We start from the raw sequence: 27647 nt of genomic DNA, 5'->3' as shown, positions 1-27647 counted from the left end.
GACTGACGAGGGACAAACCAGCAGCTTCTTCCCTCCTCACATGAAGGTGAAAGTGTTTGTAAGCTGACCTGAAGTCAGTCCAACAGGTGAGAATCCTTCCAGAGAAATCTGTCCATGTTTGATGACCTCACTGTGCTCACATTGTGCTGTATCACTGTTTAACTGTACAGGTGCTTCTTGATGCTGATTGGCTGTTTGAAATGTGCTGTAGAGTTTCTCTCTCTTAGAGAACAGTGATTTCACACAGATTTATGTGTGATACAGTTTGTGTTTGTCGAGTAGAATCAGCAGCACTTTGATTTTAACCTGAGTCACACCATGAGTGAAAAGTGCAGGGAGTGTCTGAACTGGTCCGACAGCTCCGATCAACTTGGCTCAGGTGCTTTTGTTTTGAAACTGTTGATACTGGCCGTCTTCCAACACTGACTCGGTTTCACTGAAGAGCCTTCAGCCCGGTCCAGGTCTCCACTGTCCCGAGGCTTCACATCCTTTCCAGGTGGAGCAGAGCCAGCCCAGGGTGGAGGTGGACTCAGTGGTGTCTCAGGGCCCCTCAGCTGTCAGGGGCCCCACAGGAACAGGAAATGAGACCCATCATGTGTCTGTTAAAGATGTGACATGATTTAAAGATTTAAACATGTCTCATGTATCTAATATATTATTGTGGTCAACATGCTGTGTTTATGGGTGAGTCTGGGGGCTGTGTCACACACTTTGGGCTCATCACTTCCTGTTTTGGGCTCCAACAAGGTTTCTGAATATGTGTCATGTTATTGAGAGGAATGAGAACTAATGTGTCTCTGTGATGTGCAGCTGGTTGTACTGAAGGAGCATGTTGTTGTGTTTGTGTGAAGGTGGGGGCTCTGCTATGAGTCAGTGTGAGGACAGAGAGGAGGGAGCCCCTCCCTCTAAAACCACTCTGTGTGGGGAACATGACAGCCAGACCAAAGCTCAGAGGTGAGATGAGGATCTCTAACTGTCCATGACTCTTCTCCATGTCAGAGCTCAGCACTCACATCACTCCACCATCATTATTCACACTCACAGCTCTGTGTGTGTTGTGTTGAAGGCCAGAGCAGCAGCACAGAGCAGACTCTGCTGGACCTGGACCTGGACCTGGACCTGGACCTGGACCTGCTGCCACCTGTGTGTCCTTTAAGAGTGACGGGTCTATGGGTCGACTTCTTGAGTTCAAAGTTGGACATCAGTCTGGAGGTCAAAAGTAATGATTTATTTCATAGTTTGTTGTTTTAGTATAACAATATTCGAAAGTATTTTTTAGCAGCTTTTCTTTGAAGAACATTTCAGTGTTCATGTTTATCAGTGTTTGTGATTCTTTCAGTGTCAAACATGAGAGAGCAGACTCTGCTGGACCTGGACCTGAACCCAGCTGTGTGTCCTTAAAGAGTGACCGGTCCATGGGTCGACTTATTGAGTTCAAAGATCAGTCTGATGATCAAAGGTGAGAAGTTAAACGTTCTTCTGTTGTTCTGTATGAAAACATTAATTTGAACATAACAGTGTTTTCAGTGTGAACCTGAACATTTGTCAGTGTCTGTGTTTCTATCAGGATCCAGCAGCAGTAAACCGTCTTGTCCACATTAATAACTGTACTGAGCATGTAGCTTCATGTGTGTCCTGTGTGTGTCGGAGGATCCAGCAGTGTTTCTAACAGGCTCCACCAGATAGAATCTCTCACATGTAACACTGTGTGTCATTGTATTATATACAGTATATTATATTTGCTCCACAGAGGTCAGCAGCAGAGGTCGGAGGCTCCCATTGGTCCGTCTGCCCAGCAGCATCAAACACAGCTGGACTCCATATTTATGGTGTGTAAACGAACAAACACAGCGACTACTGAGAATCACAGTTTACTTACAAGGACGTTTTTATGTTCCTGAATTGTTTCCTGATGACTGCAAACATCATCTCTGCCTGAATCATGTTCACAGTCAGTGTTTGATGGACTGAAGGAAGCCTTTCTGTACCTCACAGAGTCAGAGGTCAGAGGTCGTGGTGGATGGTGGTCTCACACAGACTTTGGCAGCAGAGAGCAGAGTTCACAGACTGAGTCAGTTTGTGTTTAAACAACAGAAACACTTTGGTTCATGTTCATGACAGTTTGTGGTTTCAGCTTCATTCTAACAAACACATCGTGTCCAAAGTCACTGCAGACTTTTTCTGTGTGAAACCAGAGCAGGATATTTCTCCAACATGAATCTCATCTGATATGAACTTAGTTTCTAGGAGACAGGACCATCCACAGACTAAACACTGAACTACCATTGTGATCCAGTGTCCATGCTGCACTCTGCAGACCAGCAGGCTTTCTGTCTGTCACTGATGATCTGATGTTGACTTCTACGAGTCAAAGTTCACTTCTCGTTCTGTTCCAGCTGCTGGAGGAGAACATCGTCAGTTTTGTGAAGAACGAGCTGAAGAAGATCCAGAGGGGTCTGAGTCCAGATTACCCAGAATGCTTAGAGAGTCAGAGGGAGGATGAGGAGGTGTTGGACAGTGAGGAGGAAGAGCAGAGGAGGAGCAGCAGAGAGGCATTTGTGAAGATCACACTGCACTTCCTGAGGAGAATGAAGCAGGAGGAGCTGGCTGACTGTCTGCAGAGCAGTAAGAGGATTTTAACACATTTAACATGATGGAAAGAGGAAATGGAGGCAACATGGGAGAGGGTCACATTTAAAACTCTGCTGTTTATATGATGCACACATTTGATCACATCTATGACCTGTGAGAAACTGTTCACACCTGATGAGCTGAAGAGATTTCAGAGAGGAGGGAAATAAATACCATCCTGATGTCTTAAAGTTTAAATTCATCTGATTGATTGAAGCTTAAACTTATTAATCACATTTCATGTTTGTTCTTTCAGGAGCTGTTGGTCCAGAGTGCCGACAGAAACTCAAGTCTAACCTGAAGCAGAAGTTCCAGTGTGTGTTTGAGGGGATCGCTAAAGCAGGAAACCCAACCCTTCTGAACCAGATCTACACAGAGCTCTACATCACAGAGGGAGGGACTGGAGAGGTCAATGATGAACATGAGGTCAGACAGATCGAATCAGCATCCAGGAAACCAGACAGACCAGAAACAACCATCAGACAAGAAGACATCTTTAGAGCCTCACCTGGAAGAGATGGACCAATCAGAACAGTGATGACAAAGGGAGTGGCTGGCATTGGGAAAACAGTCCTAACACAGAAGTTCACTCTGGACTGGGCTGAAGACAAAGCCAACCAGGACATACAGTTCATGTTTCCCTTCACCTTCAGAGAGCTGAATGTGCTGAAAGAGAAGAAGTTCAGCTTGGTGGAACTTGTTCATCACTTCTTCACTGAAACCAAAGAAGCAGGAATCTGCAGGTTTGAAGAGTTCCAGGTTGTGTTCATCTTTGACGGTCTGGATGAGTGTCGACTTCCTCTGGACTTCCACAACAATGAGATCCTGACTGATGTCACAGAGTCCAGCTCAGTGGATGTGCTGCTGACAAACCTCATCAGGGGGAAACTGCTTCCCTCTACCCGACTATGGATTACTACAAGACGTGCAGCAGCCAATCAGATCCCTCCTGAGTGTGTTGACATGGTGACAGAGGTCAGAGGGTTCACTGACCCTCAGAAGGAGGAGTACTTCAGGAAGAGATTCAGAGATGAGGAGCAGGCCAGCAGAATCATCTCCCACATCAAGACATCCCGAAGCCTCCACATCATGTGCCACATCCCAGTCTTCTGCTGGATCACTTCTACAGTTCTGGAGGACGTGTTGAAGACCAGAGAGGGAGGAGAGCTGCCCAAGACTCTGACTGAGATGTACATTCACTTCCTGGTGGTTCAGTCCAAACTGAAGAATATGAAGTATGATGGAGGAGCTGAGACGGATCTACACTGGAATAAAAAAAGCAGGAAGATGATTAAGTCTCTGGGAAAACTGGCTTTTGAGCAGCTGCAGAAAGGAAACCTGATCTTCTATGAGTCAGACCTGACAGAGTGTGGCATCGATATCAGAGCAGCCTCAGTGTACTCAGGAGTGTTCACACAGATCTTTAAAGAGGAGAGAGGACTGTACCAGGACACGGTGTTCTGCTTCGTCCATCTGAGTGTTCAGGAGTTTCTGGCTGCTCTTCATGTCCATCTGACGTTCATCAACTCTGGTGTCAATCTGATGTCAGAAGAACAAACAACATCCCCGATGTCTAAAATCTTTAGAGACAAACATAAACTGAAACATCTCCATCAGAGTGCTGTGGACCAGGCCTTACAGAGTCCAAACGGACACCTGGACTTGTTCCTCCGCTTCCTCCTGGGTCTTTCACTGCAGACCAATCAGAATCTCTTAAGAGGTCTGCTGACACAGACAGGAAGTGGTTCACAGACCAATCAGAAAACAGTCCAGTACCTCAAAACAAAGATCAGTGAGAATCTGTCTGCAGAGAAAAGCATCAATCTGTTCCACTGTCTGAATGAACTGAATGATCGCTCTCTAGTGAATACAATCATGTGGTACCTGAGATCAGGACGTCTCTCCACAGATGAACTGTCTCCTGCTCAGTGGTCAGCTCTGGTCTTCATCTTACTGTCATCAGAAAAACATCTGGACGTGTTTGACCTGAAGAAGTACTCTGCTTCAGAGGAGGCTCTTCTGAGGCTGCTGCCAGTGGTCAAAGCCTCCAACAAAGCTCTGTAGGTGGATGAATTAGACATTTCATAAAAACATAAAAAAATATCCATTTTGTTTGTGCTCATCACTTCTTCTTCATCAGGCTTAGTTCCTGTAACCTGTCAGAGAGAAGCTGTGAAGCTCTGTCCTCAGTCCTCAGCTCACAGTCCTCTAGTCTAAGAGAGCTGGACCTGAGCAACAACAACCTGCAGGATTCAGGAGTGAAGCTGCTGTCTGCTGGACTGAAGAGTCCACACTGTAAACTGGAAACTCTCAGGTCAGTATGAGGCTGTTTGATCATTTAAATCAAGCTAACCTGGCTCTTTCTGAGTGAAGATTGTCAACAGCTGTAAGATTTTCCTGATGATCTGATTTTGTAAAACTGTGAGTGTACAATGATTTTATTATTCTAGGCTGTCAGGCTGTCTGATCACAGAGGACGGATGTTCTTCTCTGGCCTCAGCTCTGAGCTCCAACCCCTCCCATCTGAGAGAGCTGGACCTGAGCTACAATCATCCAGGATTGAAGCTGCTGTCTGCTGGGCTGGAGGATCCACACTGGAGACTGGACACTCTCAGGTATGTACAGTCTACAAGACCTCAAACACTGCAGGTGCACAGGTCCTTCATCAATTCCTGAGTGAGTGGGCGATAGTTAGGAAACATGCAGACCCCCAGAAGTCTATCGAATGGAAACAACCATTCATTAGAAACATCACAGTCTGAAGTAAACTAAACTTATAGGGCCCTATTTGCACGGCAGAAGGCGCAGTCTGAAGTAAACTACACACAGCGCTCAAACTGAGGCGCCATGAGGTTGGCTTAAGTCCCTGGATTATTCATAGGCGTGTTTTCAGCAAAACATGAATCAAACCAATCAGTGTCAGCTCTCAAGGATAGGGGCCCCCTTATTTGACTTTAACCACTATCTTCCTCCGCCTGAGAGCCCTGTTAGTGTGACCCCTCTATGATTGAACTCCTAACAGCTATGAGGTTTTCACTGGGCGAAGATGCCTAACGCTGCTCAGGAAGGGGCCGTCTGAAGGTGCTCTCTGCCCTGTGTGTGCTGTGTGAGGCTATAAGTCAGTAATGCGGCCGTAGTGTGGCTCTCTTGAGCTTACCTTGGGGGCGTAGCGGAGTCCTCCTTGAAGAAAAGCCTTCTCTCTATTGATTTAATACCACTCACTCTGAAATGAAAACTCCCACAGAGGGCTTCTTAAAGTTTTACATGCCTTTTATTTGTTCACTCAGTTATAAATGACACAAAAAATGAAAATATAAATGTAAAATAAATGCTAATTTGTCAGAACTGGTCTGGTTCTGTTTTCAGATGCCTTTAAATGAGGCAGAACATTTAGAAGTTGGACAATTTGGATGTAATTTAAGAAACCTGAAATTACATTTTCTCTATCAGCTGAATTTTGGGTTTCTGCCGGCCATTGATTCACAAATCCTCGAGTCCTGTTTAGGTTTGTCTGCTGAAGGATACCATGCAAACCCTCAGTAGGCGCATATGTCTCCAGGAGCTTACGAGCATCCACATGTTGCAGGCCCAACAGTCATCGATTCTTTGCTTCAAACCTAAATAATGCCAGAAATTAAGATTCAGTTTAAAATATGTTCCGGCTATTTGCTGTACCTCTTTCTGCCGATGGAAAGAATAAAATAATAAAATAAAATAATTCCAAGCAATCAACAATTCACTAATAAATTGAGTCAAAAGTCAACATAATCGAGTAACACTCTAAGATAATATGTCATCAAACATCTTACTATTCTCTCTAGTTAAGAAATCAGATCAGTAACAATCAATGAATAAACCCACATTGTAAATTATGCGCAATAAGCTACACAGTGAGTTTACAATGTTCAAACTCATACGCACACGTATAATAAATCAAGAGCAGGAGACCAAGAGAGCAAAGGCTACAGTAAATAAAACCTGCCATCATTTTAAAGGCGGACATAAAGTCAGTGTAACTTACAGGAAACAGAAATCAACAATAGGATCTTTAAAGACTCAACTGAAATAATTCTCAAGACAGCTGACTGAGAGAATCAGAGGCCAACATGATGTCAGAGATATTTAAAGCATACATGTTCGAAGCTAAGAGCACAAGAGGAGTAGATTTAAGATTATATAGAGAACATAAAAGATTAAACTCAAACGTGCACAAGTCACGTTGTTCATGATACGTTTTCTGGCAGCTCTTTCATGCCGGTGTAAACTCCTTAGTTTCTTTTCTTCTTCAGTTGTTGTTTACTGTAGTCCCATAAGGCAGGGGTTCCCAACCCCCGGTCTGTGTACCGGTACCGGGCCATAGGTCGTTTAGTACCGGGCCGCGAAACCCAACGGTGTCTGTGATATTCCAAACATACGCAGAGTCAGAACCGTCGCAGGGGCTGTGTGACGTGTGCAACCGCACAGGGCCTCACGCCTCTGAAGACGCTTAAAAAGTCGCACAATTCAGCTGTAAAAAGCGCAGACCTGGCAACCCTGGCTTCACATCACATGAAACTTTGATCGTGAAGCCTGATGCCCCTCTACAGCTCTGTGTTTATCAGTGAAATATATAACCTACACAGCATATGGGCATGTGACAGAAATAATAAATAAACACGGACGGATCGCAACGTTATTGATTCAGGTATGAGCATCAAACACACACAGGTCTGCGTTGTATCTGCTCCTCTCCTAACGGCTGTCTCCTCCCTGCGCAGCGTGATAACTCTGATAAACTCTGCGTGGATCACCTCCGGCTCATCTCAGTCACAGCGTGTGAAGACGTATTTTATGCTTTAAAGGGTTTTCACAGGAATACGGGACCGATCACAACGCTAAGTCAGGGGCAGAGCCTGAGAGACACACAGATCAGTCACGACACGATCTGTCTGTGTTTCTGTGCATGTGACCGTGATTTATGCGCGTGCATGTCAGTGACCAGAGCAGAGCCAAACCCCCCCCCAGTCCGTCAAAAACATTATTGCTACTGTCCATTGCTGCTGGTCCATGTAGTCAAAAAGGTTGGGAACCCCTGCTATAAGGGACATGGGCGAAATGCAGGAGTCCGAAGACTCATCACATGTAACCTATTATCAATCAAATCAAATCAAATTTTATTTGTATAGCACCAAATCATAACCAGGGTTATCTGGAGACACTTTACAGACAGAGCAGGTCTCGACCGACTCTTTGTTCTGTTATTTAAAGAGAGGCCCAACATGAATCTCCATGAGTAGCACTTACCAACATTCGGCACATTTGCAGAACAACTTCCTTTAACAGGCAGAAACCTCGAGCAGAACCAGACTCATGTTGAACAGCCATCTGCCTCGACTGGATGGGCCGAACATGGGACAGAAGGAGATGCAGGATAGAGACAGGCAAAGAGAGCAACAACAACATATGCTCTTGTTACAACAACAACAGACACATACTTATGGTTACAATGCCAATAATAGTGGTAGACTAGGGTGAAGATTAGCTAAATAAATAAATTAGCGAGAGAAGCAGAGTAATGATAAAGGCTGAGGTAATCGTGATTGTAACAGTTGAAGTCAACAGGTCTACTATTAGCATTAGCAGCAACAAGAGAGAGAGAGAGAGAGAGAGACAGAGAGAGAGACAGAGAGAGAGAGAGAGAGAGAGAGAGACAGAGAGAGAGAGAGAGAGAGAGAGAGAGACAGAGAGAGAGAGAGAGAGACAGAGAGAGGGAGAGAGAGAGAGAGAGAGAGAGGGAGAGAGAGGGAGAGAGAGAGAGAGAGAGAGAGATTTTTTGATTTTTAAAAGTAACATTTATTCTAATTAATCTTTTGAAACATTTACAAAAATTCAGCCATTTTCTTTAAGAACCTGATGAACCCGTCAACAGATGAATAAATACACACTCAGATGTTCACATCAACTCAGGTGAGAAAATAAGCTGGTTCTGTTCTACAGAGCACAAGATGTTTCCATGAGCCCAGATCTGGATGAACTGATCCAGATCCTGCATCTCTCTGTAAAATCTAAAATCGATGGAGATTCGGGCTTTAACCATTCGGGACAAAAGCAGACACAGATCAATATTTGTCAACTCGTCAATTTTTTTCTTCCTGCTCACATAAATGGCCATCTTTGCCTGTCCAATGAGAAAGTTTAAAAGCTGGCTCTTGTGCTTTGTAGTTTTCTTGTACTTAAAACCCAAAATAAAAACCTGTTTGTTAAAAAACTCTCCAAACTTTAAAACCAGTGAGTCCAGCAAAGAGAAAAGAGGCGACAGGCGACAACAGTCATTGTAACAGTGAAACACCGTCTCTGTTCCAGGACAGAAAGGACACGTGTCCCTCTCTGCCTGGTTGATCACACACAGGAAAGAGTTCACTGCTAAGATCCCGTGTAGCACTCTCCACTGAAGGTCTGCCACCTTCTTAGTAGGGGAGCTTTGTACAGACTCCTCCACGCAGGTTTTCCATCACCTCTCAGGTTCAGGTGGCGTCTCCACGGCGTGTCCACACGCTGGTTCAGTTTGTTTTTGTGGAGACACCAGACCATCAGTTTGTAGAGAGGTTTGCCCCTCGCTTCCTCCAGGTTTAACCCCGGGCGCTGCTCTGAGTCCACACACAGGCCGATCTCTGGGAAGGGGTCGTCACCGTGAGGAGTCACCAGACCCCGACTGTGATCCTCCAGCAGGAGACGCTCGTGTCCGGTGAGGCGGTGCCTCCAGTGCTCCAGGAGCCGGCCAATGGTCCTCACCGATCTGACCCCCAGAGCAGCCGCCAAAGAAGCCGCATCCTCCAGACCAGGCCCAGCAAGATTTATCACAGATCCCAGGGTGAGCAGGTCAGCTCTGATGAACACCTGAAACACTGCTGGACCCGCCCAGCAGGGGGCATCCAGGCGTCCGCCGTGCACCACCGGCTCCTTCAGCAACCAGTGAAGAGAGGCACTTTGGACCGGTCGCTCCTTCACCAGCATTTTCCACATAGTGAAAACTCCTCGATAAAACAGTGGCAGACCCCGAAAGTTCACGCTTTTAAAATCCATTAAAAAGAGAGGCATGTCCAGTTTAAAACCCCCGCACTGCTGCAGGACCAGGTGAGCCAGCGGCCTCCACACCAAGTCTCTGTGTCCGAACAATAGTCTCTGGACAAACTGCAACCGGAAAGCAGCTGCTCTGCTGGCCAGATGAATAAGTCCTTGTCCTCCTTCCTCTTTAGGGAGAAAGAGGACAGCCTGAGGAAGCCAGTGCAGCTTGTCCCAGAAAAAGTTCACGAGAACAGCTTGGACACGACAGAGTAAGTTAGAGGGGGGGTCAACGCAGGCCAGCCTGTGCCACAGAGAGGAGGACACCAGGTTGTTAATGACCAGCGTCCTCCCTCTGTAGGACAGACACCCCTACCTGCCAACTCACCTGTCTTACCTACTCTCACCTGTTCTTCCACTAAAAAACACAAAAGAAACAACTAAACTATTAAACTGAGACTAACAATAACAATTAAACAAGAGAGAAAGATAGAAAATAATCTAATCTCCAAACGCTCTCCGAGCAACACGCTCACTCCCACCATGCGCTCAGAGAGAGAGAGACAGAGAGGGAGAGAGGGAGAGAGAGGGAGGGAGAGAGAGAGAGAGAGAAGCTTGGTGTGTCAGATCCCCCCGGCAGTCTAAACCTATAGCAGCATAACTCTGGGCTAGTCCCAGCCTGAGCCAGGCCTAACTATAAGCTTTATCAAAGAGGAAAGTTTGAACTCTTAAAAGAAGAGAGGGTGTCTGCCTCCCGGACCTTGACTGGTAGATTGTTCCAGAGGAGGGGGGCCTGGTAATTGAAGGCTCTACCTCCAACACTACTCTTAGAGACTTTAGGTACCACAAGCAGGCCTGCATCCTGGGAGCGCAATGTTCTAGAGGGGTAATATGGCACTATGAGCTCTTTAAGATATGATGGTGCCTGACCATTAAGAGCTTTGTAAGTAAGAAGAAGGATTTTAAATTCTATTCTAGATTTTACAGGAAGCCAGTGCAGAGAGGCTAATACAGGAGAGATGTGCTCTCTCTTCCTAGTTCTTGTCAGCACACGTGCTGCAGCATTTTGTACCAGCTGCAGAGTTTTTAGTGACTTATTAGGGCAGCCTGATAGTAACGAGTTACAATAATCCAACCTGGAAGTAACGAATGCATGGACGAGTTTTTCTGCATCGTGTTGAGACAAGATGTGTCTGATGTTTGTTGCGAAGATGAAAGAAGGCTGTCCTTGATATTTGTTTTATGTGGGAGATGAAGGACATATCCTGATCAAATAGAACTCCCAGATTCCTAACAGTAGTGCTGGATGCCAGGCTGATGCCATCTAGGGCAGCTATATCATTAGAGAAAGAGTCTCTAAGGTGTTTTGGGCCGAGCACAATAACTTCAGTTTTGTCTGAATTAAGTAGCAGAAAGTTTCTAGTCATCCAGATCTTTATGTCCTTAAGGCATGCTTCTAGTTTAGATAGCTGATTGGTTTCGTCTGGCTTCATAGATAAGTATAATTGAGTATCATCTGCATAACAATGAAAATTAATGGAGTGTTTCCTCATGATATTACCCAGAGGAAGCATATATAAGGTAAAAAGAATCGGTCCGAGCACAGAACCTTGTGGAACTCCATGACTAACTTTGGTTTGCATAGAGGACACATCATGAACATTAACAAACTGAGATCGATCTGATAGATAAGATTTAAACCAACTTAGTGCAGATCCTGTAATGCCAATTAAATGTTCTAATCTCTGTAACAGGATGTGATGGTCTATCGTGTCGAAAGCGGCACTAAGATCTAACAGGACGAGTACAGAGAGAAGTCCTCTGTCTGAAGCAGGAAGTAGATCATTTGAAACTCTCAGTGCTGTCTCAGTGCTGTGGTGGACTCTAAATCCTGACTGAAAGTCCTCAAATAAACTGTTGTTATGAAGAAAGTCACATAATTGATTAGCGACTGCTTTCTCAAGGATCTTTGAGATAAAAGGAAGGTTAGATATAGGTCTATAGTTAGCTAAGGTGCCTGAATCTAGGGTAGGCTTTTTAAGAAGTGGCTTAATTACAGCTAGTTTAAAAGACTGGGGTACATAGCCCGTCGATAAAGACATATTGATCACATCTAGTAAAGAAGTGCTAATTGAGGGAAAGACTTCCTTAAGCAGCTTGGTTGGAATCGGGTCTAAAAGACAGGTTGATGGTTTAGACGAAGATATCAGAGAATTTAGCTCAGGAAGGTCAATTGGAGAGAAACAGTGTAAACATCAGGTGTGTGAGCAGTTTCCAAAGATACATCTGCACCAGTTAACAGCAGGAGGTTACAAATTTTGTCTCTAATCTTTAGGATTTTGTCATTAAAGAAGCTCATGAAATCATCACTGCTGAGGCCTATAGGAATACTTGGCTCAGTGGAGCTGTGACTCTCTGTCAGCCTGGCTACAGTGCTGAAAAGGTACCTGGGATTGTTTTTATGTTCTTCTATGAGGGAGGAGTAGTAGACACCTCGAGCATGCCGTAGGGCCTTCCTGTATTTATTAAGACTATTTTGCCAGAGTAAACGAGACTCTTCTGTTTTGGTGGATCGCCACATTCTTTCAAATTTACGCGACATTTGCTTCAAGTTACGAGTTTCTGAGTCATACCATGGAGCTAGCCTCTGTCGTTTAATAATCTTCTTCTTTAAGGGGGCAATCGAGTCTAGAGTACTTCTCAGCAAACCTGCAGGACTATCAACAAACTGATCAAGCTGAGAGGGACTAACATTAGCATCAGAGCTTTCTGTAGGAAACAGATGTGGTAAAGAATTGTTTCCTTAAATTTAGCTACAGTCCTATCAGACAAACATCTTGTGAGTACATTTTTGTTAACTGGAGAGTAGTCGGTTAACAGGACATCGAATGTTACTAAATAGTGATCTGATAAAAGAGGATTTTGTGGGAAGACAATTAAGTTTTCGGTTTCAAGGCCATAAGCTAGAACAAGGTGGAGGGTGTGGTTAAAGCGGTGAGTAGGCTGGTTTACACTTTGAGTGAAACCAATAGAGTCCAAAAGAGACATAAATGCCATGCTAAGACTATCATTATCAACATCTACATGAATATTGAAGTCCCCTACAATAATTATTTGATCTGAACTCAGGACTAAATCTGATAAAAACTCTGAGAATTCAGTTAGAAAAGCAGAGTATGCGCCAGGAGGGCGGTATACTATCACAAATAAAACAGGCTGTAAAGTTTTACAGGCTGGGTGTGAAAAACTCAGAACAAGGCTTTCAAAAGAGCTGAAACTAAGTTTGGGTCGAGGGTTGATTAGAAGACTAGAACTGAAGATAGCTGCCACTCCACCACCTCGACCAGTGTCTCGAGGAATATGAGTATTACGATGACTGGGAGGAGTGGATTCATTTAAGCTGACATATTCTTCCTGACACAGCCAAGTCTCAGTTAAAGAGAGTAAATCAATATGATCATCTGATATCAGATCGTTCACTAATAGAGCTTTAGATGACAGGGATCTGATATTTAACAGACCACATTTAATTCTCATATTTTTTGGCATAACTTCGGTTGTTGTTTTAATTTTTATTACATTTTTTTGATTTACTCCTTTTTTATTTGAGTTTGAATTAACTGTAATAAAAGGCCTGGGTTGGGGGGCAGACACAGTCTCTATAACATGAACATTGTGGCTGGGAAACTGCTCACAGGGAAGCTCAGAGGAGTGTGTAGGACTACAGCTCTGCCTCCTGGTCTCAGCTCTGGTTTGTCAGGTTTTACGACTAACAAACTTAGCCATATTATGAGACAAAAGAGCTGCACCATCCAAAGTGGGATGAATGCCGTCTCTTCCGATAAGACCAGGCTTTCCCCAGAATGTCTGCCAGTTATCTATGAAGCCCACATCGTTTGCTGGGCACCACCTCGACAGCCAGCGGTTGAATGATGACATGCGGCTATACATGTCATCACTCGTCAGATTGGGCAGGGGTCCAGAGAAAACTACGGAGTCCGACATCGTCTTTGCAAATGCACACACCGACTCAACATTAATTTTAGTGACTTCCGATTGACGTGACCGGGAGTCATTAACGCCGACATGAATTACAATCTTATCAAATTTACGATTATCCTATCCTCACTATGGCCGCTGGCTTCGCTAACTTCACGTTTCTGACTATGGAGCTGCCAATAACAAGAGTTGGTTTCTCAGCGGGTGTGTCGCTGAGTGGGGAAAACTTGTTCGAAACGTGAAGTGGTTGGTGGTGAACCGTGTGCTTCGTCTTGCGGCTATGCTTCCCTCTGAGAGTAACCCAGCCACTGCATCCCGGCTGCTCGGGAGTTGCCGTGGGAGAAGCTACGCTAGGTCGGCCCGCACCGGCTACTGGCCCTGGGGGCTTGCTGCTGACTACAGCTAAACATCTGACACCGAACAGGGCAGATCAGGAGAGCAGGAGGGAGAAGGAGAAGCCATTTCAATTGATTAAGCTAGCTGCTAAGCTAACGGCTAAGCGAGTATAAAGTTAAGGGTTTAGCAGATATGACGCTAATGCAACAACGAGAGTGCTTGATGAAAACTAGTGTCTGTTTAAGTACACAGCAGCTGAATAACCACAGTGATGATAACTACAGCAGATTAATTGATTTAGCTCGAGCTCTAGCAGCAGCTACAAACAGCACAGGACAACACAGTAGCAGCCAGAAGACAGGAAATGACGCAATACGCTCACCTGATGCAATACGCTCACACACCAGAATCTTTCTGTCTGTATTACATCCTGTATAAACGCGCACTAAACATGGTCAGTTATAGTGGTCAATTATTAACAATACGTGCATTGATTTCCAACACAATGTTAAATCTGTTGAGCCCAGGCTGTCTGTGTGTACATGTGCTTTCATGTTTTAATAGTTGAAACCATGTTGCTGCTGTTCTTGGACAGGTCTCCTTGTAAAAGAGATCTTTGATCTCAATGGGACAAATCTTAAATAAAGGCTAAATACACAGTTTTTTCCTCATGAGTCAAAGCGCTGCTGTGCGTCTCCGTGTGAGTGACAAGCAGAGACTCGTGTTGTGAACTCTCGATGTATGTCCATGATGCGCTCTCTAATGAGCAGAGACAGACTGCACCACAGACTTCAGACTTTAGACCAGGCTTGTGTTGGTCTAAGGAGCAGTCGCTTTCTGCGTCCTCAAGATAGCAACGCACCACCAGTTAACCTGACCGCACCTCATTTAAAGACCAACACGCCCATGGGCGCTAACGTCCTAAGCTAAGATCGCTTGATATTCACACGGCGTGGGCGCTGGCGACTGCGCCGGGTGGAAGATAACGATGACGATACAATAGGACCCAATGAGGGAGAGACTTCAGCTGCTCTCTCACAGGGATGCACTCACTCACTGAAGGTCAACAAATCATGAGCTTTCATTACAGGCTGATTGATCAAGAGGCCTGCTGCAGCTCTGTCTGATAGAAGGGGCATTAATACACACCTGAGTCATAACAGGAAGTACCTGAAAGACATGAAGCAGATGGAGTTAGGTTTCTGTCAACATAGTGAGGAAAGGTTGTGAATTAACAAACCTGTAAATCACTGATTCTTGAGAAGTGGGACAAAACAGGATGCAAAGTTAAACAAATAAAGCCTGATGCTCAGACTAATTAAAGTACATGTACGTATCTGCCACAAAATGATCACGTATTTTATATCAACACCGTCAGACACCAAAAACACAAACTAATTTTTACTCACCTTATGCTTCACCTATAAAAACTACATCAAAAACAAAAGTTTCATCAAGGCTTACAGAGCCCAAAGAAGACTACTTTCAATGCTTTATTTTTATATTATTTTTCTTCTGTTTTTTTTTATTGGACTGAGTAAAAGAATTTTAACTTTACATTCAACAGCAATCAAAATGTTTCTAAGATTTCAAAAGATATTCTCATGTTAGGAGACATGTTAGGCCCTCACATATGAACAACAATTCTTCCAAAAATATAAAATATCATTAGAAAGTATTATGAAAATACGCCTCTGACGGAGGTGACATAGACCTGACGGAGGTGGCACATATCTGACGGAGGTGACATAGACCTGACGGAGGTGGCACATATCTGACGGCGGTGACATAGACCTGATGGAGGTGGCACATATCTGACGGAGGTGACATAGACCTGACGGAGGTGACACATATCTGACGGAGGTGACATAGACCTGATGGAGGTGACACATATCTGACGGCGGTGACATAGACCTGACGGAGGTGACACAGACCTGACGGAGGTGGCACATATCTGACGGAGGTGACATAGACCTGATGGAGGTGACACATATCTGACGGCGGTGACATAGACCTGACGGAGGTGACATAGACCTGACGGAGGTGGCACATATCTGACGGAGGTGACATAGACCTGACGGAGGTGACATTGACCTGACGGAGGTGACACATATCTGATGGAGGTGACACAGACCTGACGGAGGTGACACAGACCTGACGGACGTGACATAGACCTGACGGAGGTGACACATATCTGACGGAGTTGACATAGACCTGACGGAGGTGACACATATCTGACGGAGGTGACACAGACCTGACGGAGGTGACACATATCTGACGGAGTTGACATAGACCTGACGGAGGTGACACATATCTGACGGAGGTGACACAGACCTGACGGAGGTGACACATATCTGACGGAGGTGACACATATCTGACGGAGGTGACACAGACCTGACGGAGGTGACACATATCTGACGGAGTTGACATAGACCTGACGGAGGTGACACATATCTGACGGAGGTGACATAGACCTGATGGAGGTGACACATATCTGACGGAGTTGACATAGACCCTTCGGAGGTGACACATATCTGACGGAGGTGACATAGACCTGATGGAGGTGACACATATCTGACGGCGGTGACATAGACCTAACGGAGGTGACACAGACCTGACGGAGGTGGCACATATCTGACGGAGGTGACACAGACCTGACGGACGTGACATAGACCTGACGGAGGTGACACATATCTGACGGAGTTGACATAGACCTGACGGAGGTGACACATATCTGACGGAGGTGACACATATCTGACGGAGGTGACACAGACCTGACGGAGGTGACACATATCTGACGGAGTTGACATAGACCTGACGGAGGTGACACAGACCTGACGGAGGTGACACATATCTGACGGAGTTGACATAGACCTGACGGAGGTGACACATATCTGACAGAGGTGACATAGACCTGATGGAGGTGACACATATCTGACGGAGTTGACATAGACCTGACGGAGGTGACACATATCTGACGGAGGTGACATAGACCTGATGGAGGTGACACATATCTGACGGAGTTGACATAGACCTGACGGAGGTGACACATATCTGACGGAGGTGACATAGACCTGACGGAGGTGACACATATCTGACGGAGGTGACATAGACCTGATGGAGGTGACACATATCTGACGGAGTTGACATAGACCTGACGGAGGTGACACATATCTGACGGAGGTGACATAGACCTGATGGAGGTGACACATATCTGACGGCGGTGACATAGACCTGACGGAGGTGACACAGACCTGACGGAGGTGACACATATCTGACGGAGTTGACATAGACCTGATGGAGGTGACACATATCTGACGGAGGTGACATAGACCTGATGGAGGTGACACATATCTGACAGCGGTGACATAGACCTGACGGAGGTGACACAGACCTGACGGAGGTGGCACATATCTGACGGAGGTGACATAGACCTGATGGAGGTGACACATATCTGACGGCGGTGACATAGACCTGACGGAGGTGACATAGACCTGACGGAGGTGGCACATATCTGACGGAGGTGACATAGACCTGACGGAGGTGACATAGACCTGACGGAGGTGGCACATATCTGACGGAGGTGACATAGACCTGACGGAGGTGACACAGACCTGACGGAGGTGACACAGACCTGACGGACGTGACATAGACCTGACGGAGGTGACACATATCTGACGGAGTTGACATAGACCTGACGGAGGTGACACATATCTGACGGAGGTGACACAGACCTGACGGAGGTGACACATATCTGACGGAGTTGACATAGACCTGACGGAGGTGACACATATCTGACGGAGGTGACACAGACCTGACGGAGGTGACACATATCTGACGGAGTTGACATAGACCTGACGGAGGTGACACATATCTGACGGAGGTGACATAGACCTGATGTAGGTGGCACATATCTGATGGAGGTGACACAGACCTGACGGAGGTGACACATATCTGACGGAGGTGACATAGACCTGACGTAGGTGGCACATATCTGATGGAGGTGACACAGACCTGACGGAGGTGACACAGACCTGACGGAGGTGATGAAAACCTGAATTTGTCATTTAAACGATCAAATACATTTAGTCAATTGTTTGATTTGATTTCTTTGAATTAGTTGTTTCATGAGAACTTTGTGGAATCGTTTCCTGAAGGAGAGCTGGTCTCTGTTGCGTCTTCTGGGCGATTCACATCGTGTGCTCGTGTTTTCTGTTTGAAGCATCACGTCTGCTTTCTTAATTTGCTGTTCTCTTTTTGGGTTTGAGTTTTTTCATTTCTCTCGAGTGTCTCTGCCTTGTTCTGACTAAAGGTCTTCACGGGTCCATAATTTCGTGCCAGAACCCTAAGAGACCCGTTATTGTGCGATCCGAAACCGAACCGGACCCGTCTATTATTTGAAAGTTGGGACCCGAACGGAGTTATGTCGGACCCGACCCCGGCCAGATGAAACAGACCCGATCAGCACCGACTTCACAGCTGATTAGTTTTAACAAGTTACAGTTACTCAGCTGTCAAAACAAACCTTTTTGTCCTACCTGTGTGACGCAGCCTTCTCACCTGTACCTGTAATCCTTCCTCCGCCAAGAGAGTTCATTAAACACATCCAGGTTTCTTGGTATCATGTCGTGTTGATAAAAACAGAGATGCTAACCCACCAGTTATCTCAGATTAAAAGTCCACTTGCTGTCATTCAGACGGATGACAAACACGCAGCTCATTTAGAAGCCACACACACACACACACACCTACACACACACACACACACACACACACACACACACGTGTTACACGTCACTGCGTTTACTTTCTTCTCGTCTTTGTCCACAATTTACATAAACAAGGTTTGACTTCTTAATATTCATTTTCTTTTATCTTTTTTCTCCACATCAGCGAGGAAGGTTTCCATCATTACCGGATTTGGCTTCAACTTTTCTCTGAACCTGCAGTCTCGTGACACGTCACTCAACTCGTTGCTCTTTCTTATGTTTTTTTCCACTTTACTTCCCGCACGTTCTCATGCGAATGACACATCGTTGCAAGTTAAAATACACACACAGACACACACAACACCTTAATCATGAACACTTTCTAATCACGGCCGGGTCTTCCCGGATCCATTCGGGTATTACACATAATGTTGAACAGACCCGGAACTGGGTCCCGGGTCCTCGGGCTCTGGTAGACCCGTGAGGACCTCTAGTTCTGACCCTCTCTTTTCCCTGCAACAGCCTGCCTGTTTGTCGGTGGGGTCTTATTCAAGTCATCTGATGAACTAGGCGCACGATGTTGGTAATATTCAAACAACTTAGACAGGCATGGATGATGCTCTCCCTGAGACATCCTGACACCAGCCACAGCTAGGGCACATTTTAACACTGCACAGAACAAATGCATTAAATGAGATCTGTCTAGAAGGATCATGTGTAACTAAGTGCATTGTACAACTGTACAGCGATCAATGCCAACTGAAATAGAAACAGTGAACTCTTTTTTACAGTGCTAAATAAATGACACTAACAGGCTATAAAAACGGACCCACCGCAGACATCTTGCACCCTTCTTCACGCCTGCTGAAGATGTGTGGTGCAGGCAGTGGGCGCGCACACTCGCGCCGAGTTAATGTCGCAGCATCACGTCAAGCATTAGGGAAGCATCGAGCATTTAGGCAGAACTAAAGTTTTATCAGCAGAAAAATGACATGCTGATATCGATAAGTAATTTTAAAGCCATTATCAGCAGATACCGATAATATTGTGTTTCCCTACGATGGACTATCTAGTGGTGTTGGTTGAGTCTGTCTTTGCTTTCTTGATTCTCTCTGGCTTTGCCTCCAAGTCTTTCTCCTTCTCCTCTGTTCTCTTTTTCTGTTCTCCTTCATTTGCTTTACTTTTCCTTCCTCAAATCTTTGTTTCCATCTTTGTCTCTCTTGTCTTAGATATTATATAAATCCTCTTTCTGGCTGTGAACTGATTTTCTCTCTCCGTTTTTTAAATACTCTCTGTTCTGCACTCCTCGACTGACAGATGTTACCTAGTCATTCTGGACTAAAACACAAAAAAGAACACTTCATATTTTGGTATTTTCCTAAAGCCTACGAGAGAGGTGTGTCTATGTACCCTCATCATGCATTATGTTCTGTAAGTTCCTAACCCGACCCTGACTGACCCCACAAAAGCAATAAAAAGCAGAACGTATTTGTTATTTATTCATTATTAGATAAACTAATACACTATTTATATTTCAGTCAGACAACTCGCGTTGTTTTAGTCTGAAATGTTTATTGCAGCAGAACACAGCTTGTTTGGCGTCTAGGCTCCGACCTCATCACTCCTCGCCGATTTATTTTACATGCAGAAATTGAGGAGTGATGAGATGATATCTTAAACCTCCTATTTGGAGCCTGCAGGTGGATGCTGGGGTGGTGGTGGGGCTGACAGTAGGAGCGCAGTGCTGGTGCAGGGCAGCGATGGCAATGACAGAGCAGAGGGAGAGACAGGAATCTTGCAGCTTAAATAGCCAATTGGGAGGAAGTGATTGTCAGGTGATGTGGAAGTGACGTATTTCAATTATTAAATCAGTGCAGCTCGAGTTGTCTGCCTGAACTAGCTCGCAGGCGTCGCCACATTTTAATAATATAAATTAGAAAATGACCTCAAACACGATGCCTTCACAGTGAATGTCAACTCCGTCATCGGCCTGTCACCACCGTCACATTTTCTGTCTGACCGTGGTGACAGGCCGATGACGGAGTTGACATCTGACGGAGTTGATATTTTAGCCATTTCTTTCACAAAACGAATGGAGTTCATGTAGCAGCCATTTTGTTTTCAGCTTGATGCTAGCTGCTGATGGAAGCAACTTCAGGAGACTTTAATGACCTAAACATGTCAAACAATTTCCTCACACGGTGTTGACACGTCACGGTTGTGACACATGAAGTATTAACATTACTATATTAATATACTGTAAAACTAAACAACATGCCTGTCTGTCATTGATGCACTCTGCAACGTGGAAAGGGGTCCTTCAGAGTGACAGCTGTCCCTGACATTGCCTGATTTTATTAGATTTTAATTCATGTCTGACGGTGTTGACAAAAAGTGGGGACACAACTTTGAAACCTTAACAATTGTGTGATTGACAAACCACTTAGCTCTGACATGAGATGTTAAGTGTTGTTTTTCATGAACCATTAAAAACAACATTTTCATCCATTTCATTGCATATGAATGATCGAACCCTTCTCTGTGGACGCGCTGCTTTAGATGTATTGAGAAGACAGTAAGTGTCATTGGTCTAATATAATAATGATTCAATGAAATTGAAGGAAATACTTGTGTTGAATACATTCTATTATTCATCCCTCATATCATCTACGATTGAAAATAATTGTATTTTTAAACCTAATAGCAGTTAAAGCTGTTTTCACCTGCCCCTTGATTGTCTCACCTGTGTCTCATTAGCCTCCCCTCCTAAGTTTATTTAGTCTTTGTGCTCCCGTCTCGTTCCCTCTTCATTGTCGTCCATCGTGTGTGAGTCTTTGTCCCTGACCTTTTTCTGGACATTCTTTGTGCTTCCCCTGACCCCTCGTGTCCCTTGGATTACCTGTTCCTGGTTTTGTTGTAAGTTTATTGCTCTGTCTTTTGATTTTCCTTTTTTTGTCTTTTGTTGGAGTTGGATTTTGTTTGTGCATTTTTGCCTTTTATTTAATTAAATCCGTTATGGAAGTCTGCTCCTGGGTCCTCACCTTTTGGTTTAAACGTAAACCCTGACAGGGCCTCAGACTCTGACTGTGGGCGACACTGCTGTGAGAGATGTACAAAGCATGTGCAGTGAAAACACCAAAGTGCTCTGTTTTCCCAAGGAGGTGGTCTCTGACATGGCAGAAAGAATCCTGCATATTGTTGCTGCACATCCCACTGTGAAAAACATCATGCTGCACAAATGATACTGCAAAGCAACAATCTGAAGTGCTGAAACAGGACTTCACGGGTCTGTTGAACACAGTCAGCTCTCTGGATGCAGATGTGTTTATCAGTGGCCCCATACCACCGGTCAGAAAAGCAGATGAGAGATTCAGCAGGTTGCGGGCACTGAATCAGCGGCTTTCACCTGCTTGTACTTTTCATTCAGTGCACTTTATTGACAATTTCAACATTTCCTGGGAACGCAGACATCTTTTTAAATCAGATGGAATTTTCCTCAACAAGTCAGGAGTAAAACTGTTCACCTCTAACCTAGTTTACTCCTTGCGTCACCCGTCAGTCCTCAATGCCAAGCACATGAGACAAGAGGAATCGGCACATCTCACAGCGGAAACCTCGAGGAAGAACCCCGTCTGCCCCCGCCCGAGGAGATTTCTGAACTGGAGAGACATCAGAGCCGAGAGGAGGGGACTCCACCCCCCTCCATCCCTTTCAACAACACCTGTGCCTCACCCCCTCAAACCCCAGCCAGGTCATCCTCTTCCTCAATCACCCTTTCTCCCTCCTCCCCACCATAGCGCCCACCTCCACCAGTTCCGACACAGCCATCACAGCCACGACGCCCTCCCCCTCCTGCTCCTCAGCGGCATCATGCTCCGTCTGCCCAGCCTGGTAAGGTTGGTATGGTTGCTTGTGTTCAAAATGTACCAAGCTCAAACTGTGGAGGGTCCAGGCTGTAAGGATAATGGCAGTCATGACTCTTTCCAGGATAAGCCCGGGCCCTGTATGACAAGAGGTTCCACAGTTTCTGTCCTCATAGGTAGAAGAAAAAAAAAGGTGAAGCTGCTGCGAAACAGGAAGCACTTATGTGATTCTGCAAATTTAGCAAATTTATCATCCATTCCTTGTGAGCAGATGAGGCTCCTCAGACACTAAAGCTGGCTTTATTTAACATCAGATCTTTAATCAATGATTTTATTACTGAGCACAAACTTGATTTGATGTTTTTAACTGAAAGTTTTATAAGTGAGGTCAGAGTGCATCAGAGAGGAGGCGGAGTCCCTCCAATGCAAGCAGCTATCCTTTGGAAATGTTGCTTCTTCTGAATATGTGGCTCTGCAGCTGAAGTCCTCCCCTCGGGTCATGCTCCTGAATATTTACAGGCCACCTAAATACTGTGCAAATCTGATGACTTTAATGAACTGCTGTCTTTGATCTGCACTGACTTTGACTGTGTTGTAATTGTTGGTGATTTTAACATCCATCCAGAAATCTGGGTGTAGTCATGGACTCAGACCTGAACCATCAAAGCCACATTAAACAATCACAAAGTCGGCCTACTATCGCCTCGAGTATATCCAGGATTAAAGGACTTATGTCTCAGCAGGATCTGGAAAAGCTGGTCCATGCATTTATCTTCAGCCGACTTGATTACTGTAACAGTGTCTTTACAGGTCTCCCTAAAAAATCAGTCAGACAACTGCAGCTGATCCAGAACGCTGCTGCTCGAGTCCTCACCAAGACCAGGACAGGAGATCACATCACTCCAGCTCTGAGGTCTTTACACTGGCTCCCTGTCTGTCAGAGAATAGACTTCAAAGTACTACTGCTGGTTTACAAAGCGCTGAACGGTCAAGGGCCAAAATACATTTGTGATCTCCTGACACAGTACGAACCATCCAGACCCCTCAGGTCATCAGGGACAGGTCTGCTTTCTGTCCCCGGAGTCAGAACCAAACATGGAGCAGCAGCGTTCAGTTTCTATGCTCCGTATATCTGGAACAAACTCCCACAAACATGCAGGTCTCCTGAAACACTCTTCAATCAAGCCTGAAGACTCACCTGTTCACAGCTGCTTTTTATTAAACTATTTTAATACATTTAATTTAATAACTGTTCTAATTATTTATATCTGCACTGCAGCTTAAACTCGGATCTTTTCATATTCTGGCTTCTGTTTTAATTTTATCTTCACTTTGCTTTTTAATGTCCTGTTTTATGATGTTTCTTTGCTTTCGTTGTTCTGTGTAAAACACGTTGAATTGTCTTGTTGCTGAAATGTGCTGTGTAAATAAACTTGCCTTGTCTTTTCTGTACAAAGTGTCTGCTTTGCTTTAAGTTAAATTCATTTGTTATCAAACTTTTAGTTTTCTGTCACCTGGAGGAAACTTGCTCCTCTCCCTCTCGTCTCAAAGTGGAAAGTCGTTCACATCATCTGTTGTCAGCATTCGGTGTGTTTGACAGAAACAGGCTGCACAGAGTTCGTTACAGAAGCTTTCAGTCTGCAAACAGTTTGTGTCCATATCAACTGTAATCCTTCACTAACGAGCTGAACCACACCTCCACCTGTGTCTCAGTTCAGCGATGTGTGAACATCATATTGACTTCTTCTTCTTCTCCACGTCTTCCTCTCTCAGATGAAGTGACAGCCTGATGCAGACAGTTGACAGATGAGTCTGAGCCTGTTTCTCTGTCACAGTGACAAACTGAGGAACTCTGCTTCATGTTGAGCAGCAGGACTCATGCTGGACAGAAAATCATTGTGACTGTGTTTCTTCCTCCAGGGTGGACCATGGTGGAGAGCAGTGGTTAAAACCTGGTCTGAAGAAGTGTAAGTGTGGAATCAGTTTGACTCATGATGACCAAACAGCAGACTGTCAGGTAACAAAGAATAAACCCTTCAGGTGTGTCTGATGATAAACTGCTGCTGTGTTGTGTCTTTTTCTCTCCATCAGATTTCTGTGAACTCACTCTGGACTCAAACACGGCAAACAGATACCTCAGACTGTCTGACAACAACAGGAAGGTGACACATGTGGGAGAGAATCAGTCATATCCTGATCATCCAGACAGATTTGATAACTGGTCTCAGCTGCTGTGTAGAAATGGTCTGACTGGTTGCTGTTACTGGGAGGTCGAGTGGAGGGGAGAGGTTTATATATCAGTGAGTTACAGAGGAATCAGAAGGAAAGGAGGCAGTTATGACTGTTTGTTTGGATATAATGATCAGTCCTGGAGTCTGATCTGCTCTGATGGTGGTTACTCTGTCCGTCACAATAACAGAAGAACAGCCCTCCCTCTCTCCTCCTCCTCTGTCTCTCACAGAGTAGCAGTGTATGTGGACTGTCCTGCTGGCACTCTGTCCTTCTACAGAGTCTCCTCTGACACACTGATCCACCTCCACACCTTCAGCACCACCTTCACTGAACCTCTTTATCCTGGGTTTATGTTCTGGTCACCTGGTTCCTCAGTGTCTCTGTGCTCTCTGTAGGAGGGAGAGTCTCCTCGTGTCCACAGGAACACTAAACACAGCTGTGGACCTTCTCAGACACAAAGAACATGAACAGATCATTCTGCTTTTTCTATCCTGTCACATTAGGATCATTTCTGTTGTGTTTAAAGTAAAACTGTGTAAGTGAAGCTGCTTTCATTATTCCTCTGTTGAGCCAGAACATTGACACTGTCGCTCTGTTGTTGTAATCTCAGTGTCGCCAGCAGATGGCAGCAGTTCTGTCTGCAGCTGAGAAAGTGTCCATCTGTGTTGATTCATGTGTAAATAAATGTTTGAGTGTTTTCATGTGCAAGAGGTTTCAAGTGTTTATGGAAACAAACATCACAGTAAATATTCAGTACGAAGTGGATTTTTTTCTTGAAGACACTTGTCGACCACGTCTGTCCCGTCTTAAGCTCTGACTGTGTGCGTGTGCTTCTACAGGTTAACACGTTTTTGTCACGTGTGCAGATGGCATGAACAGGTCTTTCATTGTCATTATAATAATATTAAAGATTCATATTTATTGTGAAGTCCATCAAACAACTACAAAGTGAGATCAATGAGCAAAAGGAAACAACATCTGTAGCACTGACTGTGCTTCACGACACCAACCAGACCACAGCCTCTGTATGTGAGCAATCAACTGTTTCCACAGATACTGTATGTACGGTGACATGTGACCGCTTTAAGGCCACTGTTACTGTACTTCAGTTTTAATGTATGGGTAAACCCTGACGTGTATTACACACACACTAAATGTAACACAAAGACAATAAACTCATACAACCTGATAAACCGAGCAGATAAAACGTATCACCATGGAAACCATCAACACATTTTGGCTTTCAATAAGGAGATTGTGCTAACTAAAGAGTCAGAATAATGAATGAGAGCTAAATATATTCATTCCCCTTTTATCAGATATTAAAACACAAAATCTACAGTTCAGGTCATCAAAATGCTGGAGCTGGGGGAGACGTCCGGTGGCGCTGAAGCGAATGGCAGCCTAAAACCCCGCTCCCAACCGGTCGGATATTTATCCCCTTTGAAGAACACACATACAAAAAAACTGTATTGAAACGTAGCATGGAAGGGGATAAACCAAGAAAGACTAAATGTAAACAAGGCTCAAGACGTGATAAAGGGGAGACAGTCGAAGAAACATACAGCGAGGAGGAAAGCAATGAGAACAATGGCGACGCTGACGAGGCAGTGGCTAGCCCCGTAGCTAGCCCCGTCATGCAGGCCATCTATAATGAGATTCGTGCCCTCAGGCCGGATCTTAAAAGTGAAATGAGTGAATTCCGACTTTCCTTTCGTAGCGACATGAAGAAGGAGTTGAACGAGTTTAGAGGAGAAATCAACCGGAAACTCCAGGAAGCTACAGGTGAGCTACAGGCTACCATAGCAAGAGTGGCGGAGGCCGAACAGCGCATATCTGACATTGAAGAATGGGACGCGGCAGCGAAGGAGGCTCTCACCCAGGCGATTGAGACCCAAGAGAACCTGCAGGCTAAGCTAACTGAGCTAGAAGCACGCTCACGCCGGAACAATCTCCGTATAAACGGAGTACCGGAGGAATCAGAGGGGTCCAACCTAGCGGAGTTTGTTACAAAGTTAATAAAATCAGAAGTCGGCCTGCCGGTCGTGGACATGGACCTCGGAATACAGCGCTGTCACCGGGCACTTGCCCCAAAGCCTCCCCGAGATGCACCACCTAGATCACTGGTAATCTGCTTCCTCGAGTTCAGAGTGAAAGAACAGGTGTTACATACTGCGTGGAAGAAGAAAGATGTTCGCTACGAAGGGAAACAGATTTATTTTGACCATGATTACCCTCCCGAGATTCTGAAGAAAAGAAAGGCATATGTGGGGATACTGAGAGAGCTCAAAGCCAAAGGTATCCGCTTCCAAACGCCACATCCAGCTAAGCTGAAGGTGTTTTTTGACAGCGGCACCCAGGTCTACGAGAGCGCGGCAGAGGCGGCTAAAGACCTGAAGAAGAGAGGATTCCCCATGGAAAACGTTAAGGAGCCAGACTCTGCAGCGTTCAAGCAGCGGAGACTGGCAACGTGGGAGAAGGCAGGTACAGCTCGCCGCAGACAGGTAGTGGACCACAGGCGGATAAGAGAGAGACTACGGAGCTTTCAGCGTGCTCCACTGGGAGCATCGGTTGCGAGTGATGCGCCACAGGGTAAACATCTCCACACTATCGCAGGGTGAGTGGCTACCTCTATAAAAGGCTTATCTAAGACCATAATGCTTGGGCTTTTGAATTTTTGATTTTTGTCTACTTACCATGAGAGTTTAAGACTTTAAGAAATTTACCTATGTTGCATTTTTATACCTTAAAAGAAAACGCTTTTGCAATTTTATTTTCAGTTTACTAAGGAATTCAATTTCCTGTCCTAAAAGTTCTTATTCTTATCCTTATACCT

The 27647-nt window shown here is 45.1% G+C and overlaps 1 pseudogene; it reads left to right on the top strand.

The window, feature by feature from the left end:
* LOC138585149 (protein NLRC3-like) lies at positions 1–25519 on the top strand (annotated as a pseudogene).
* Positions 25520–27647: the final 2128 nt, after the last annotated feature.

Source organism: Semicossyphus pulcher, unplaced genomic scaffold (assembly GCF_022749685.1).
Source record: "Semicossyphus pulcher isolate SPU_LCO1_2020_fin unplaced genomic scaffold, fSemPul1.0.p SCAF_11, whole genome shotgun sequence".
NCBI classification, from domain to species: Eukaryota; Metazoa; Chordata; class Actinopteri; order Labriformes; family Labridae; genus Semicossyphus; species Semicossyphus pulcher.
Note: the sequence above shows the minus strand (reverse complement) of the source record. Positions and strands in the feature narration are given on the sequence as shown.